This window comes from Arachis hypogaea, chromosome 19 (assembly GCF_003086295.3).
Source record: "Arachis hypogaea cultivar Tifrunner chromosome 19, arahy.Tifrunner.gnm2.J5K5, whole genome shotgun sequence".
Lineage (NCBI taxonomy): Eukaryota > Viridiplantae > Streptophyta > Magnoliopsida > Fabales > Fabaceae > Arachis > Arachis hypogaea.
In genome coordinates, this window is record NC_092054.1 from 19,756,396 (window position 1) to 19,773,695 (window position 17,300).

Sequence of the window (17,300 nt, forward strand, 5' to 3'; positions counted from 1 at the left end):
AAATAATACCACATTTTTTTTAAAGTTCACCCATAATTTTTTTTTAAAAATTTGATGAGGATATAGCCACGCTTTAAAAGCGTGGCAATAGGTTTACATCTAGGTACTTTAAGAAAGCGTGGCCAGATGTCCCCTACAGGTACGCTTTTGAAGCGTATCCAAACCCAAACCAATGGGCACGCTTTAAAAGCATGGCTATATGTTCACTTTTCAGCATGCTTTAAAAGCGTGGCGATATGTACATTTATCGGTATGCTTTTCAAGCGTACCTATAGGTTAAGACCTATGGCCACGCTTTTTAAGCATGACAAGAGATGAAAGCATGCCAACATTAAAAGCGGGCCGATAGATCTACAAAAGTGTGGCGATAGAGCAACCGGCACGTTGGCGGATGTGACCCTTTCAAAAGCATGCCAATAGCTCAAAAAGCGTGGCGAAAAGCTATCGGTACTTTTTTTGTACTTTTTGGCACGCTTTAAAAGCGTGGCAGAAAGCTTATTTTCTTGTAGGGATCAATCCGAACTTTATATGCCATAAGCTAGCAGTCAATCCTAACGCCTGACCTATAAGACAAAAGAAACGAAATCTGGGTACAGAAAGAAGAAATGCAGCAATAGCAGAAACACAGAAATTACTTGATGCAGGTTTCATCCGAGAACTTCATTTCTCGTCATGGCTAGCGAATGTGGTAATGGTTAAGAAGAGCTTGGGAAAGTGGTGCATGTGCGTGGAATTCACAGATCTGAACAAAGCATGTCCGAAGGACTCCTATCTGCTACCGAATATTGACAGACTGGTAGACGACACCTCAGGGTATCAAGTGCTAAGTTTCATGAAGGCCTATTCCAGTTACAATCAAATACAAATGCACCCTGATGACAAAGAAAAACAGCATTTGTAACTGACCAAGGTAATTTTTGTTATAAAGTCATGCCTTTCAGACTAAAAAATGCAAGAGCAACCTATCAGAGACTAATGGACAAGGTCTTCAAAGATCAAATTGCCCGGAACATTGAGATATATGTTTACGACATGGTGGTCAAGTCAAGCTCAAAAAAACAACATGAGGCTAATCTTGATGAGATTTTTCATCAATTCTGAAAGTACAATATGAGACTAAACCCAGAGAAATGCACATTTGGAGTACATGGAGGTAAATTCCTTGGATTACTATTGACAAACTGGGGGATAGAAGCCAACCCCGACAAGTGTCAGGCTGTGATAAACATGTAATCACCTCGGTCAATCAAAGAAGTGTAGCAACTCACAGGTCGCCTAGCAGCCCTGTCCCGATTCTTGCCTGCAGCAGCTGCTAAGTCATTTCACTTCTTCAACACCTTGAGAAAGGCTGAGAAGTTCCTTTGGATAGACAAATGTGAAAAAGCCTTCGTCGAATTCAAAAACCTCCTCGATTTACCACCTATCCTCAAGAAGCCACAAGGTAAACCCCTTTTTGTATTTCTTTTAATTTCAACTAACACGGTTAGCTTCGTGCTTGTAACAGAAATAGGGAAAGAGCAACACCCAGTATACTTTGTGAGCAAAGTATTACAAAACGCCGAAACAAGGTACCCGACAATAGAAAAATTAGCATTCGGCTTAGTCATCACAGCTCGGCATCTACTACACTATTTTCAGACACATCAGATACTAGTTTGGACTAGACAACCTCTACGTCGAATATTATCAAAACCAGACCTAGCAGGTCGACTCACGAAATAGGCAATAAAGCTCTCGGAATTCGATATCCCCTACCAATCACGAGGATCCCCTAAAACCCAAGAACTAGCCAACTTCATTTCAGAATTTACCAACACAGAAGAAACAGCCAAGACATGGGAACTATATGTAGATGGGCATCGAATGAGAACGGATGCAGAGTAGGGATCCTTCTAAAAGACAACACTGGAGTGAAAGCTGAACAGTCAATCAAATTCCTTTTTGAAACAACCAATAACCAAGCCGAATATGAGGCACTCCTAGTAGGCCTAAGGTTAGCAAAGGAAATAGAAGTAAAAAAAACCTAAAGGTATATTACGACTCCCTCCTCTTAGTACTGTAGGTAAACGGTCACTTTCAGGTACGAGATCCACTCTTAGAAAATTACTTAATTTCAGCAAAAAATATGATACATCTTTTTCAAAATTTTGAAATATCACATATACCTAGAGAACAAAACTGTAGAGCCGATATTTTATCCAAATTAGCCACATATAAAGTAACTGACTTATCAGACAAATTATACCATCTTACACTAAAAAAACTAAGTTTAGATATCAAATCTGTTCTAAGTGTGTTACATGAAGAAGATTAGCGAAGCCCATTCATTCGCTACCTAAGAACTGGAGAAATACCAGAAAATAAAAACACGAGGTCATTTAGACATAAAGCAAGCCATTACACTATGATGGGAACTGACCTATACAAACGAGGAATCTCTAGACCACTACTAAAATGCATCGGCCGAGCAGATGCAGAAAACGCCATAGCTGAAGTCCACGATGAAACCTGTGGACACCACACTGGAGGCAGAAGCTTAGCCAAAAAAATCCTACGAGCAGGATACTACTGGTTGACGTTACGAGAAGACTGCAGAAATAATGTACAAAGGTGTGATGCATGCCAGAAATGCGCACCGCTCATTCATAGACCGGCTGAATTGTTACACACCTAAGATGTTAGTTGGCCATTTCACAAATAGGGAATGGATATACTCGAACCGTTTCTGGTATCACCAGGACAGGTAAAGTTCCTTTTAGTAGCTATTAGTTACTTTACAAAATGGATAGAAGCGCAACCACTTGCGAAAATTACGTCGGATAAGGTACAAAATTTTATTTGGAAATCCATTATATGTAGATTTGGTTTACTTAGAGTAATTGTTCTCCGATAATGGCAGGTGATTCACAGATAAGAAAATTGCTTCATACTTAACCGATTTGCATATCAAACATCATTTTTCCTCCGTCGAGCACCCGCAAAGTAACGGGCTCGCAGAGGCGGCTAACAAAGTTATTTTGCAGGCCTTAAAGAAAAAATTAACAGATGCTAAAGGACGCTGAGCCGAACTCATACCAGAAATACTGTGGAACTATAACACAATACCACAATCCACAACAAAAGAGAGCTCGTTCCGATTAGTATACGGCACGGATTGCATGATTCCCATAGAAGTCAGTCAAGGGTCTACTCGGACTGTGTATTTTGATGAACAGGCCAATGCGGAAGCCAGGTCAACCGGGCTCAATATAATAAGCGAGGAACGATGCTTAATCGAACTCAGACAAAGAACCATGCAGGCAGCTATGCAAAGGCAGTATAACAAAAAAGTACGACCGAGAACTCTAAGAGAAGGAGACCTGGTGTTAAGACAAATAAAAGAAGTTCGGAAACCACCAGGACATGGAAAATTAGCGGCTAATTGAGAAGGCCTGTTTCGAGTTTCCAAAGTCATTGGAAAAGGAGCATATTCCCTTGAAACGTTGGAAGGAATGACCCTCCCTAATACTTGAAATTTTTCATCTCTAAATATCTATCATAGTTAATATCTTGTTGTAAAAAGTGAAGTGGACAGGTACTCTTTTTCCTGAACACGAGGTTTTCTCTCTAAGGAAGGTTTTACTCGGACAGGTTTTAACGAGGCCGACCATCCCACACCTCTCAACAACTGAGAGGTCTCTTTCACATACACAAAAATCTAATCTTCTTTCTCTTTCTAATTATTATAGAAAATTATTTTTTGACAATCATTAATATCAAACTAACAAAACAAAAGTCAGAAATCGCATTCATATATATGCAACAAATATCCAAAATATTCATAAAAGTCAAATCCGACACCATACATCGGTCCAAGTATTTCAAAACATAACCATCTTAAATATCGGTATCCAAACTATAATACAAAACAAACATACTCATATGTTTCAAATTACAAATATTAACAATTTCTTCAAGAGGGGGAGGAACATTCTCAGCATGACCCTCGCCCCCGTCATCTTCCACAAGCTGTCTGCCAATCACAATCTTCGTCACATCAAGCCTTCCGATGTCAAGCTCGGGAGAAAATAGAGTAACCTGACTAATTGCACGATCAAACCTTGCAGCAAACATCTCAAGGCCCTCCCTAGCAAGCTTCAGAGCCTCCAGCTCACGAAGCGACTCAACATCACACTATTATGACGCACGAGTCTTCACATCAACATGCACCCAATGATAGGGATTTTCCTTGTTCACTTCAACTACTTTGACCTTGTCTTTTTCCTTTTTTCTAACTATTTTTTCGAAGAAACTGAGACAAAAGAAAGGGACAAGAAGGGGAGAAGACAAACCTTTTGAAGACATGTCCTTTTTCCCACTTAAGCAAAAATGATTGGAGTCGTGCATTGTATTTCTTCCCAATGAGGAAACGGCAATAATATTTAATTGCAATTCACTAATTTAGTGGGAAGTTAACAACTGAAATTGTTCACATGCCCAATGCAAACGGTCCGTATCCCAATTGGCCAAGCAAATTATTGCAACCCAGTTACAAGGTAAACAATTATTCAAAACCAATTTTTTCTTTTTTAACCCGTTACATATCTAAATAATAATCATAAAACAAAAATAAAACCCAAGCTTGAAGTAGCAGTAACGCGTGTTGAGCTTGGGGGCTATGGTACTTGCCATTAAACACCTAGGTATAACCACACAAGGTAAACTCAACTTCCTAAACTACGTTTTTCAAGTCAAGCTAAGGGGCTATGTACGGTATTCCTATAACATCAGATGAACCGCGTTATATCTCAGTGTTACGACCCAGCCCAGTTGGCATGTTGGCCGACCCGGCCCGAGGATAAACCGATCTCCGCAGTCGGGTCAACGCGCACAACCTATCCGGTCTGTGACCCAAACACGCGCCCTTGCTACCAGCTGCGTGATAGCTGTGAGAAAGGAAACTTCTTGGAAGGGGGCCTTCCCCTTGTGGGGCCCGCCCTACTGACAAGGTATATAAGGGGAGGGTCCTACCCCTCCCCCCAAGTGCGTCACCATATCCCTATCCTCATACCACCTGCACCCCTTCTGACTTGAGCGTTGGAGTGTCATTGCAGGTGGCACCCCCCTCAACTCACAAAGAGCTCGGGAAGTCGATGGCTCTCTCCACTCGGGTTCCAGGCTCGAATCGAGACCAGGCCCTACCTTTGCACACGACAAGCATCCCTGAACCGTCTGGTAATCGAATAATCGTACATTGGCGCTGTCTATGGGAACATGGACTTTATTTTGGGCACAGTTGGGGTGGACGATGAAGGCGAGCCCCGCAGGGAGGGAAGCCACAGGCGCTCCCACTCGTGAGCGCACCAGATCCCCTCTGCGGCAACCCGAGAGACGACCCTTTGGAGGAACAGGTAGCGATAGCACAAGAATAATACAAGAACTATGCCACAGAGTACAAAACCTAGAATGAGAAGTGGCCAGCAAAAAATGCCATCAACCAACTCCTAGTCAAGAGCGTTCCTGATCTCCTCAAAGGAGAGAAAGAAGCCTCCGAAGAATCCACTCCAGGCGCACTCTGAGCCCTTGAACAGAGTCAGAGAGCTAGGAAAGTAGGGAAGCACCAAGGAGACGGCTAGATCCTGTGATCTACTCCCGATCACCGACGAGAGAAGCCGTAGAAGAAGACCAAGAAGGCAGCAGAGAAAGACCAAGGAGAAGCCGACCACAGCGAGAAGACAGTAGAGAGAGGTCAAGGAGAGGCCGACCACACAGGGAAGACATTAGAGAAAGAACGAGGAAAAGGCAAAAACCGGTGGTCATGGGAGCAACCCCTTTCCACCACTCGATCTTGGAAATCCGGCTGCCTAAGCACTTTGATAAGCCGACAGATATGAGGTATGATGGGACTCAAGATCTCCAGGAGCATCTAACAACCTTTGAGGCCAGGATTAACTTGGAAGGGTTAGGCGATGAAGTGAGGTGTCGCGCTTTCCCCGTAACGTTAGTAGGACCGGCGATTCGTTGATTTAACGCCCTCCTTCAGGGCTCCATAACCACCTTTGCCAACATCAGTCGTGCCTTCTTAGCTCAGTTCACCACACGTATCGCTAAAGCAAAGCACCTGATCAATCTGCTAGGAGTAACACAAAAAGTGGCGAGCTGACCCGGAAGTACTTGGATAGGTTCAACGACGAGTGTTTGGAGATTGACGGCCTAACCGATTCGGTGGCCAGCTTGTGCTTGACCAACGGGTTATTGAATGAGGATTTCAGGGAACACCTTACCACCAAGCCCGTTTGGACGATGCAATAAATTCAGAACATGGCCAGGGAATACATCAATGATAAAGAAGTTAGCCAGGTTGTAGCAGCCAATAAGCGGCAGCACGCCTACTCCAATGCTCGCCCGCCCGGCGGCGGGGAAAGGTCGAAGAAGCACTCCAAAGATGGAGGATCAGCCAAAACCTTCAAGACGTTTCCCCAGGTAGGAAAGTTCACCAACTATAACCCCCTGTCAGCTCCGATCGTCGAAGTCTATCAGCAGATTGCCGACAAGGGCATCTTGTCGAAGCCCCGACAACTCAAGGACAGGACGGGAGAAAACAAAAACCTCTACTGCAGTTACCACAAGGGCTATGGCCATAAGATCCAAGACTGCTTCGACCTGAAAGATGCCCTGGAGCAAGCCATTCGGGAGGGGAAGTTGGCTGATTTTTCCCACCTTATAAGGGAACCGAGGAGGCGGGACCACGACCGATCAAACGAGGACAAAGCTGCGCCGTGAGACAAAGACGAGAGCCTGAGGAGGATAGTCAGCGTGGCCTCACTATTATAAACATGGTGATCGGAAGAGATGTTCCCCCCAGATCGAAATCGGCCAGCAAAAAGGACGCCAAGGTCTTAGCTATGTCTTCCGGCTCCACGCCGCCCTCCCGAAGGGTACCGTCGATATCATTCGGCCCCGAAGACCAATGGTTCGACGATGTCCCGGAGAACCCTCCGATGGTGATCACGGCCAGGGTGGGCACCGGCTTGGTAAAATGGATCCTGGTAGACACGGGAGCTGATTCCAACATCATGTTTCATAATGTATTTGATGCTCTGGGCCTACGGGATACTGACTTGAGGGGCCACCAACACGGCATGGTCGGCCTAGGAGATAACTTCATCAAGCCTGACGGAGTAGTTTTCCTCCCGGTCTCCATAGGCGGAGGTCGATGGAAGAGGTCGCTAATGGCGGAGTTCGTTGTTTTAAGAAACTCCACGGCCTACAACCTCATCTTGGAGAGGAAAACCATCAACGATTTTGGGGCAGTAATTTGCACCAAACTGCTATTAATGAAATTTGTTGCTGATGATGGATCAGTTGGGACCATCAGGGGAGATCTGGAAACGGCGTTCGCATGCGACAACGCCAGGCTCTCCCTGAGGAAGAAATCTAAAGAAGTATCCGGTGTCTTCCTCGCCGACCTGGATGCCAGGGTGGATAACAAACCTAGGCCGGAACCCGAGGGGGACCTCGAAAAGTTCAGGGTCGGTGACTCAGATGAAAAGTTCACCTTTGTAAACAGAAACCTACCCCATGACTTGAAAGAACCCCTCATGGAGATGATCAGAGCCAATGGCGACTTGTTCGCCTGGACCCCAGCCGACATGCCGGGTATAGACCCCAATTCATGTCATATCAACTAGCCGTGAGACCGGAGGCAAAGCCGGTGGCCCAAAGGAGGAGAAATATGTCCCAAGAAAGGGCGGAAGAGGTGGCCAGGCAAACGGCCAGCCTACTGAAAGTGGGCTTCATCTGGGAACTCGACTACTCGACGTGGCTGTCGAATATAGTCCTAGTTAAAAAGCCCAGCAGGAAATGGAGAATGTGTGTGGATTATTCCGACCTCAACAAGGCATGTCCCAAAGATTCTTTCCCCCTTCCCAACATTGACGCTCTTGTTGACGCGGTGGCGGGTTACTGGTATATGAGTTTCATGGATGCCTATTCTGGATACAATCAGATACCGATGCACCAACCAGATGAAGAGAAAATGGCGTTTATAACGCCAGGCGGGACATACTGCTACAAGGTGATGCCGTTTGGGCTGAAGAACGCGGGGGCTACGTACCAAAGGCTGATGAACAAGATATTCAAAGACCTCATCGGCAAGACGGTGGAGCTATACGTAGACGACATCCTGGTCAAGACTGCCAAAGCTGAGGACCTCATCGGAGACCTGGAGAACATCTTTGCCTCTCTTCGGAGACACGACATGAGGCTTAGCCCGCTCAAGTGTGCCTTCGCCGTCGAAGCCGGGAAATTTTTGGGGTTTATGATAACCCAAAGAGGGGTGGAGGCCAACCCAGAAAAGTGTGAAGCGATCCTACAAATGAAGAGCCCGGGATGTATGAAAGGCGTCCAGAGGTTGGCGGGTAGGCTCACTGCGCTATCCCGCTTCCTCGGGGCGTCGGCGGCCAAGGCGCTACCCTTCTTCAACCTGATGAGAAAGGGGATAGCATTCGAATGGACCCCGGCATGCGAGGAGGCTTTCAAGAACTTCAAAGAGATAATCTCGGCACCACCTGTCCTGGGAAAGCCTAAGAGCAGAGAGGTGCTATACTTGTACTTGGCTGTAACCGATGAGGCGTTGGCGGCAGTCTTGGTACGAGAAGAAGGGAAGATCCAACAACCAATATATTTCGTAAGTAAAGCACTACAAGGAGCAGAGCTAAGGTACAGTGGTACGTGGCAGAAGTTAACCAATTAAGAGATTCCAAATAAGAGAATAGCACTGCACGTATAGCTCTTAACCAGCTAAGATCTGCCTCACCAATTTAAAAAAGGTTGTCACAAATTTTAGAAATAAAAATACTGGGAGTATGAGTCCCAGGTCGTCTCCTAACGAGTTGTAGGAAAGAGTGCTAATTTATTAATCAGAAAATTCCCAGAAAGTTTGAGTTTTGATAATGAGTAATTAAAATAATTGTGAATTAAAGCAATAAAAATAAACTGAGAATAATTATTGATTTTCCAAATAAAAGGCCTTGACTGGGGAAATAATTAAATGGAAGTCCTATCCTTGTTGGAATCTTCTCAATTGTAGTGTAAAGAGGTTGTTGTTCTCACTTGGTTAACCCTTACTGAGTAAAGGAAAGTATAGTGATTGGACTAACTCTTACTCGCAATTCCTAGTCCTTTCCCTTAGGGAGGTCCAGTGTTAGTAGGTACAGAATTAGCCTACAACATCCAATGTAACTAAGCACTTGAGCATTCCAACTCAAGTGTCTCCTCTTAATTAACACCCATGTTAAGTGGAATTTCTACTCCATTGACATGGATTTAATAATCATAAAAATATAAGAAGACATAATTAAATAAAATAAAATAGAGAAAATTAAAATTAATTAAAAATAAAAATAACTCTATATATTAATAAACTCAAAATGTAACATACTTAATTGAATAGAGTCAATAATCAACTGAAAAGAGTAAAGGATAAAGGAACAAACTAAAGTAGGGTCTTTACGGAGGTAATGGCTCTTCAACATCCACAATCCAAAACAAAAGCATAAACTATCAATATAACACTAATCTAGATTCAGATATAAAATTCAAGTAATCCTAATGTGATGAATCTCAATGTGTGTGGATGCATCTTGAGTCTCTACACGTTCCCTCGCTTTATTCTGTGTTTCTAGGCTAAAAATTAGGTTAAAACGCGGCCCAAAATCGCCTCCAGTGTATTCTGTAATTTCTGCAGATCGCGCAGGTCACGCGTACGCGTTGTCCACGCGTTCGCGTCGTTCAACGATTTTTCTTGTCACGCGTTCACGTCGTCCACACGTTCGTGTCATTCTTGCAGATTCCAATCCACGCGTTTGCGTCAGGCATGCGTTCGCGTCACTGCGATTTCTCCAATTCGTGCGTTCGCGTGAGCCATGCGCTCGCGTCAGTGTTTGCTGGTCATCTCCTTAGTTTCTTGTGTTCCTTCCATTTATGCAAGCTTCCTCTCCATTCTCTAAGCCATTCCTGTCATATGAAGCCTGAAACACTTAACACACGGATCACGGCATCGAATGGTATAAAGGAGGATAAAAATATATAATTAAAAAATCTCTAGGAAGCAAGTTTTCAACCATGGAACAATTTTGGGAAGGAATTGTAAATACATGCTAATCATATGAATAAGTGGGTAAGGACTTGATAAAACCACACAATTAAACACAATATAAATCATAAAATAATGATTTATCAACCTCCCCACACTTAAACACTAGCATGTCCTCATGCTTAGTTGAAGGAGATAAAATAAAATGAGTAGGGAAATGTAAAACTCATGAAGTGCAATGCAACCTATATATATGAATGCAACTATATGGTTCTTGTCTACTTGGTTAAAATAAATAAGCTCTTCAAGACAAACATAAATTTAATTTTCACTTACTTAATTTATATAGTAAAAACAAGTAACATTGTAAGAAGACAGCTCATGAAAGCAGGGAACATAGAATTAAGCACTGAACCCTCACTGATGGTGTATGTGCACTTTAGTCTCTCTAGTGTATAGGGTAATCACTCTACTCTTCTCTAATCATGCTTTCTAAACTTTGTTTCTCACCTAACCAATCAACAATAATTAATGTACCAATGCAAACATCATGAGGTCTTTTCAAGGCTGTAATGGGACTAAGGTAAGGGTGAGGGTGTATATATGGCTAAGTGAGCTATAAATTGAATCTTTAATTAACCTAAGCTTTCACCTAACATACATACACTCTATATAACTCTAGAATCATGCCTAGCCACCCAAAAATTTGCACTTCTGCATTACACACTCATGCATCAAATTTCTTTTAATTTTTATCATATATGCATTGATCTTTGAACTTAACTTAACTTAAAATCGGGGTAATTTTGTCCCCTTATTTATTTATTTATTGAATATTTTTAGATTTTTTTTATATATGAAAATAAATATAGCTTATCAATGCACATGAATTTTAAATTTTCATAGTTTCACATGAGTAGGTACCCAAATTTCCATTATTTTATCATGACACATTCCCTTATTAACCCTTGTTCCCACAATTCTCCCATACTTAATTAACACACAATTTCTATCTTAAGCTAACCAAAGATTCAATTGGGATATTTAATTATTTTTCCGCTTAAGGCTAGTAATATGGTAAAATATAGAACAAATGGGATAAAAAGGCTCAAAGTGGCTAACAAAGGTAATTTAAAGGGTAGGCTTATTTGGGATAAGTGAGCTAAAATCAAATAATGGCCTCAATCATATGCATGCATATAACACATTAAACATTGGACATATAGGATGAAACAAAATAAAGATTACAATCATAGAGAAGTAAACACACAAGAATAAAATATTTATGGTTAAATAATGTAACCATGTAATTAAGCTCAAAATCTCACGGGTTGTGTGTTCTTAGCATTTTTTTTTTAAACTATGTTCCAAATACAACTTCAAACAAATTTAACACAGAAGTTTTAAGTTAGTGAAATTTTTCAAAAATGGGGTCTTAGAAGAAACTTATTATCTTTAATCAAGTAGAACATGTATGTAAATAACCTATTTCTATGCAATCTATCCTATCCCAGACAAAAGAAAAATTAACTAAATATCCTTTTTTATCGGTGTTTAGGGAAGAGAATTTACCTCCGGAAGTCAGGTACTGACCGACCTTCCCACACTTAAGACTTTGCACCGTCCTTGGCGCCATCTGTTAGGAACAAAGGGGGGCTGGTAGTAGTATCTCCACCATCGGGACCATCATGGCTCCCTATGCTGGTAAATGAAGTGGAGTCCGGGGTGTCTGGGTCTTTGTCAGGTCTGTATTTTCCCATAAATAGCTCATTGAGGTATGTGAATCGGCACTAGTTACGGCGCTCTCTTAGCTTTGCTTTGTATTCCTGCCGATCCAACCTTTCAAGTATTTGATGGAGCAGTTGGTTTGTTGTAGGTGCTTGTGGTGTGGAAGAAGAGGGGGTGTCTTCTGCTGGTTCTCTGCTCCGGTTGATAGTGGCTGCTGGAGGTCTGATATACTTCCCGTTAGGGACATATTGATCATCTCGTGGGATCATAGCCTTGATATCCCCAGCTCTATAGGAGACTCCGACTGCTGAGACTAGATCTGAAACCAAAGTGGGAAATGGTAAGTTGACCGTAATTTGTACGTGTCCCAAAGCATGCTGAATGTGTCTTGGTAAATTGAGGTGCTGGTCTGTTAGGATACACCAGAATAAAACAACCATATCTGCAGTGAAGGAGAATTCATGAGTGCTTGGAAAGACATAATGGAACATGATTTGTGCCCATACTCGAGCCTCCAAGGTAAGTGCTGAAGCCGATATGCCCTTAGGTCGGGAACGATGGTATCCGTAGATCCATAGGCTGCCAGGTTGTGCAATGACTCTGAGAACAGCGTCCCAGTCAAATTGGTATGTCTGGCGCTTGAGTGAGGCTTCTTGGAATGCGTCCAATCATTCTGGATCAGGGGGAAGATCTAAAGCTTGTTGAATGGACTCTTCAGTTATGGGGACTTGCTTTTGAGGACATAGACAGATTACATGGTTGGCATGTGAAAGTTGGAGTAGAATTCTACTACCCATGAAAGATTAACCTGCCGTGACTGTCTCCGTAGGAATTCCCATTGTCTTCGCTCAATGCGGGGCTCAACAAATTCAGAAATGTGGGTTGGGAGGATAAGAAGGTGCTCATTGTTATAGTTCCTTGCTGCCATGATGGGGAACATCTGCTCACAGTAGCGGTTAGGAAACCGCGCAGTGTCCTTTGCTGGAAAAGCTTTTTATTTTTCATCGACCTTGATGATCCTCTTGGTTCGTTTTGTTGAGGGTGTCACCGCTGTTGAAGATGGCTCTGCCACTAATGCTCTTTTTGTTCATCTCTTTGCTGGTGGTTTGGGAGTAGCTTTATCTTTACCTTTCTTGGTGGCCATCCTGAAAAAAAGGGAAGAGAAAGTAATATATAAAGCGAAGGGTTCGAGCAAGGGAGCGAACATTATGGTTGATAATCAATGCATGGTAAAGAGGGATGTCATTAGCACATGGTCTAGACTACATGTGAAAAGTTCATCAAAGGTAATATAGCAAGTGCATGGGATGGCAATTGAATGCGAGATGTTTATTGGCATGCCGGCAAAGGCATGAGTAGCATAGATCAAGCATTCAATGTCCAAGTTAGATTACCAAGTCTTTCAAACCGGCAATATGTTTGTATTGACAATTATATTAAATTAATAAAATATAAAAGGGGTTTTGTGAAAAACAGGCATTAAAGTAGTAGAATAGAATAATTTAGAATAATGCACAATGCCATACGGGTTTTTTCACAAACACTTGGCATGCATGTTGAATATGTTATTGGAAGTAGTAAATTTAGTCATGCAAGCAACCCTTTTGAAAACTAATATATAATTGTCAAACAATTCATAATAACTCACAAGCAAAATATGAAAGAAGATAATGACCCAAATAAATTTCTAACACCAATTAAAGGAATAAAAAGAAAAGTAAAAGGAAAATAGAATATAGATAATGAAAAGAAAAATAAATAAGAAAACATGAATAAAAGAAAAAGAGTGATAATGAAGAAGTAAAGAGGGAAGAAGAAAAGAACCTTGATAATGGATGTGAAAAAGAAAAAGGGAGAAAGTAAAAAGTGAGAAAGAATAGAGAAGGAAGAAGAGAGAAGTAGGAAGTAAGAAGGGATAAGAAAAATTAGGATTTGGGGAAGAAAAGATAAGATATTTTGGCTGATGTGGATGATCTGTGCGCCGCATGTGACGCGGACGCGTGGGGCACGCGGTCGCGTGACTCGATTTGTGCGAATGGCGCGAGAGTAGCTGCGCGTTCGTGCAACTCTCTGTTTCAAACCCATTTTGCTAAATTTTTAGGGTGACGCGATCGCGTGATTGACGCGATCACGTGAATGGCCATGTTTGGAGGACGACACGGCCGCGTGGGGTACGCGGTCGCATGATGGGGCTGGTGCTTCCAGCATCATTCCAGCCCAGCTCCATCGCAACTTGCTGCCATACACCTCTTTTACGTCGATTTTTAGGGGCACGCATTCGCGTGGGTGACGCGAACGCGTGGGAGGCTTATTTCCCAAATGACGCGGCCGCGTCAGTCACGCGGTCGCGTGGGCATGATTGTGCCTAAGGCACGCCTCCAGCCACGCTCTCTGGTGCACGAAATTGTGATCTCAACGGCGCCAAAAACTTGGTACGCATGATCATAATCTCAATTCCTTTTCACAACTCCGCACAACTAACCAGCAAGTGCACTGGGTCGTCCAAGTAATAAACCTTACGTTAGTAAGGGTCGATCCCACGGAGATTGTCGGCTTGAAGCAAGCTGTGGTCATCTTTTTAAATCTCAGTCAGGCAGATTTAAATGGTTATGAGGTTTTGATAATTAAAAGATAAATAAAACATAAAATAAGATAGAGATACTTATGTAATTCATTGGTGAGAATTTCAGATAAGCGTATGGAGGTGCTTTGTTCCTTCTGAATCTCTGCCTTCCTACTGCCTTCATTTAATCATTCATACTCCTTTCCATGGCAAGTTGTATGTTGGGGGATCACCGTCGTCAATGGCTACCGTCCGTCCTCTCAGTGAAAATGGTCCAAATGCGCTGTCACCGCACGGCTAATCATCTGTCGGTTCTCACTCATGTTGGAATAGGATCCATTGATCCTTTTGCGTCTGTCACTACGCCCAACACTCGCGAGTTTGAAGCTTGTCACGGTCACCCCATCCCAGATCCTACTCGGAATACCACATACAAGGTTTAGACTTTCCGGATCTCAAGAATGCTGCCAATTGATTCTAGCTTATACCACGAAGACTCCGATCTTTCATAATGGAGGCTAAGAGATATGTATTCAAGCTTGTTTTCATGTAGAACGGAAGTAGTTGTCAGGCACGCGTTCATAGGTGAGAATGGTGATGAGTGTCACATAATCATCACATTCATCATGTTCTTGGGTGTGAATGAATATCTTAGAATAAGAATAAGCTTGAATTGAATAGAAAAACAATAGTACTTTGCATTAATTCATGAGGAACAACAGAGCTCCACACCTTAATCTATGAGGTGTAGATACTCCATCGTTGAAAATACATAAGTGATGAAGGTCCAGGCATGGCCGTGAGGCCAGCCCCCTAAATGTGATCAAGAGATCGAAAGTGATACAAAGATAGTCTCAAAAATGATCAAAAGATGTGAAATAAATCACTAAAAGTAGTTTTTATACTAAACTAGTCACTAGGGTTTACAGAAAATGAGTAACTAAGTGCAGATAGTGCAGAAATCCACTTCTGGGGCCCACTTGGTGTGTGCTTGGGCTGAGCATTGAAACTTTCATGTGTAGAGACTTCTCTTGGAGTTAAACGCCAGCTTTCAGCCTGTTTGTGGCGTTAACTCTGGTTTGTAACCTGTTTCTGGCATTTAACTTCAGAATAGGGCAAGAAGTTGGCGTTTGAATGCTAGTTTGGGTCATCAAAACTCGGGAAAAGTATGGACTATTATATATTGATGCAAAGCCCTGGATGTCTAATTTCCAACATAATTGAGAGCGCGCCAATTGGGTTTTTGTTGCTCCAGAAAATCCACTTCGAGTGCAGGGAGGTCAGAATCCAACAACATCTATAGTCCTTTTTCAGCCTCTGATTCAGATTTTTGCTCAGGTCTCCCAATTTCAGCCAGAAAATACCTGAAATCACAGAAAAATACACAAACTCATAGTAAAGTCCAAAAATATGAATTTTACTTAAAAACTAATAAAAACATAGTAAAAACTAACTAAATCATACTAAAAACTATGTAAAAACAATGCCAAAAAGCGTATAAATTATCCGCTCATCACTCTCGCATGACTCTCTGTTCAAATTGTTTTCTTCCCAACGCACTGGTGACGCGGACGTGTCAGCGCCACTTTTGCGTCGCGTGCGTGTGTTTTTTTTTATTAAAAATATGCAGAATGCTAATGCAAATGCAAACTATATGCAGGGATTATGAGAAGAGTCATTAACATTATAAATATAAAATAAAGCAAAAATAAAACTAAGACGGAAATGGAACAATTATACCATGGTGGGTTGTCTCCCACCTAGCACTTTGCTTTTATGTCCTTAAGTTGGACGCTCGTTAGGCTCATTCTGCCTCTATCGGTGGGTCTTCCAAGAGGAAGACCTCTAGTTCCTTACGATTCTTCATCTTCTCACCATGGTAAAGCTTCAGGCGATGTCCATTGACCTTCAGAAATTTGGAGCTAGTAGGATGACGCAGGTGAAAAACTCCGTATGGCTCTGCCTTTTCTACTCTGTAGGGGCCTTCCCATCTTGATCTCAGTTTACCTGACATAAGTCTCAGTCTAGAGTTATATAGAAGAACTAACTCCCCTGGTCTGAATTCTCTCATTTTTATATGGTTGTCATGGACAGCCTTCATTTTCTCCTTGTAACGTCTAGAGTTGTCATATGCTTCTAGGCGAAGGTTTTCTAGTTCTGCTAGTTACAGTTTTCTTTCAGCACCAGCTTTCTTAGGATTCATGTTGCACTCCTTCATAGTCCAGAAAGCTTTGTGTTCCACCTCTACTGGGAGGTGGCAAGCCTTTCTGTATACCAAGCGGAAGGGGCTCATCCCAATGGGTGTCTTGTACGCTGTTCTATATGCCCAGAGTGCATCTTGTAGCCTGGCACTCCAGTCCTTCCTATGAGGTTTTACTATGTTTTCCAGAATACGCTTAATTTCTCTATTAGAGACTTCTGCTTGCCCATTGGTCTGGGATGATAAGCTGTTGCTACCTTGTGAATTATCCCATGCCTTTTCAGTAATCATGTTAGTCTCCTGTTACAAAAGTGAGTGCCTTGATCGCTCACGATTGCTCGTGGTGATCCAAAGCGACAAATAATATGGTTTCTAACAAAGGAAACAACAGTGTTAACATCATCATTGCGGGTAGGAATTGCTTCCACCTATTTAGAAACATAATCTACAGCTAACAGTATATAAAGGTAACCATTAGAATTTGGGAATGGACCCATGAAGTCAATGCCCCAAACATAAAAAATTTCACAGAAAAGCATAATCTGTTGAGGCATCTCATCCCTCTTGGATATATTACCAAATCTTTGGCATGGAGAACAAGATTTACAAAATTCAGTAGCGTCTTTAAAGAGAGTAGGCCACTAGAATCCATAGTCTAGAATTTTTCTAGCTGTTATTTGAGAGCTAAAATGTCCTCCACTCTCAGATGAGTGGCAAGCCTCTAAAATGGACTG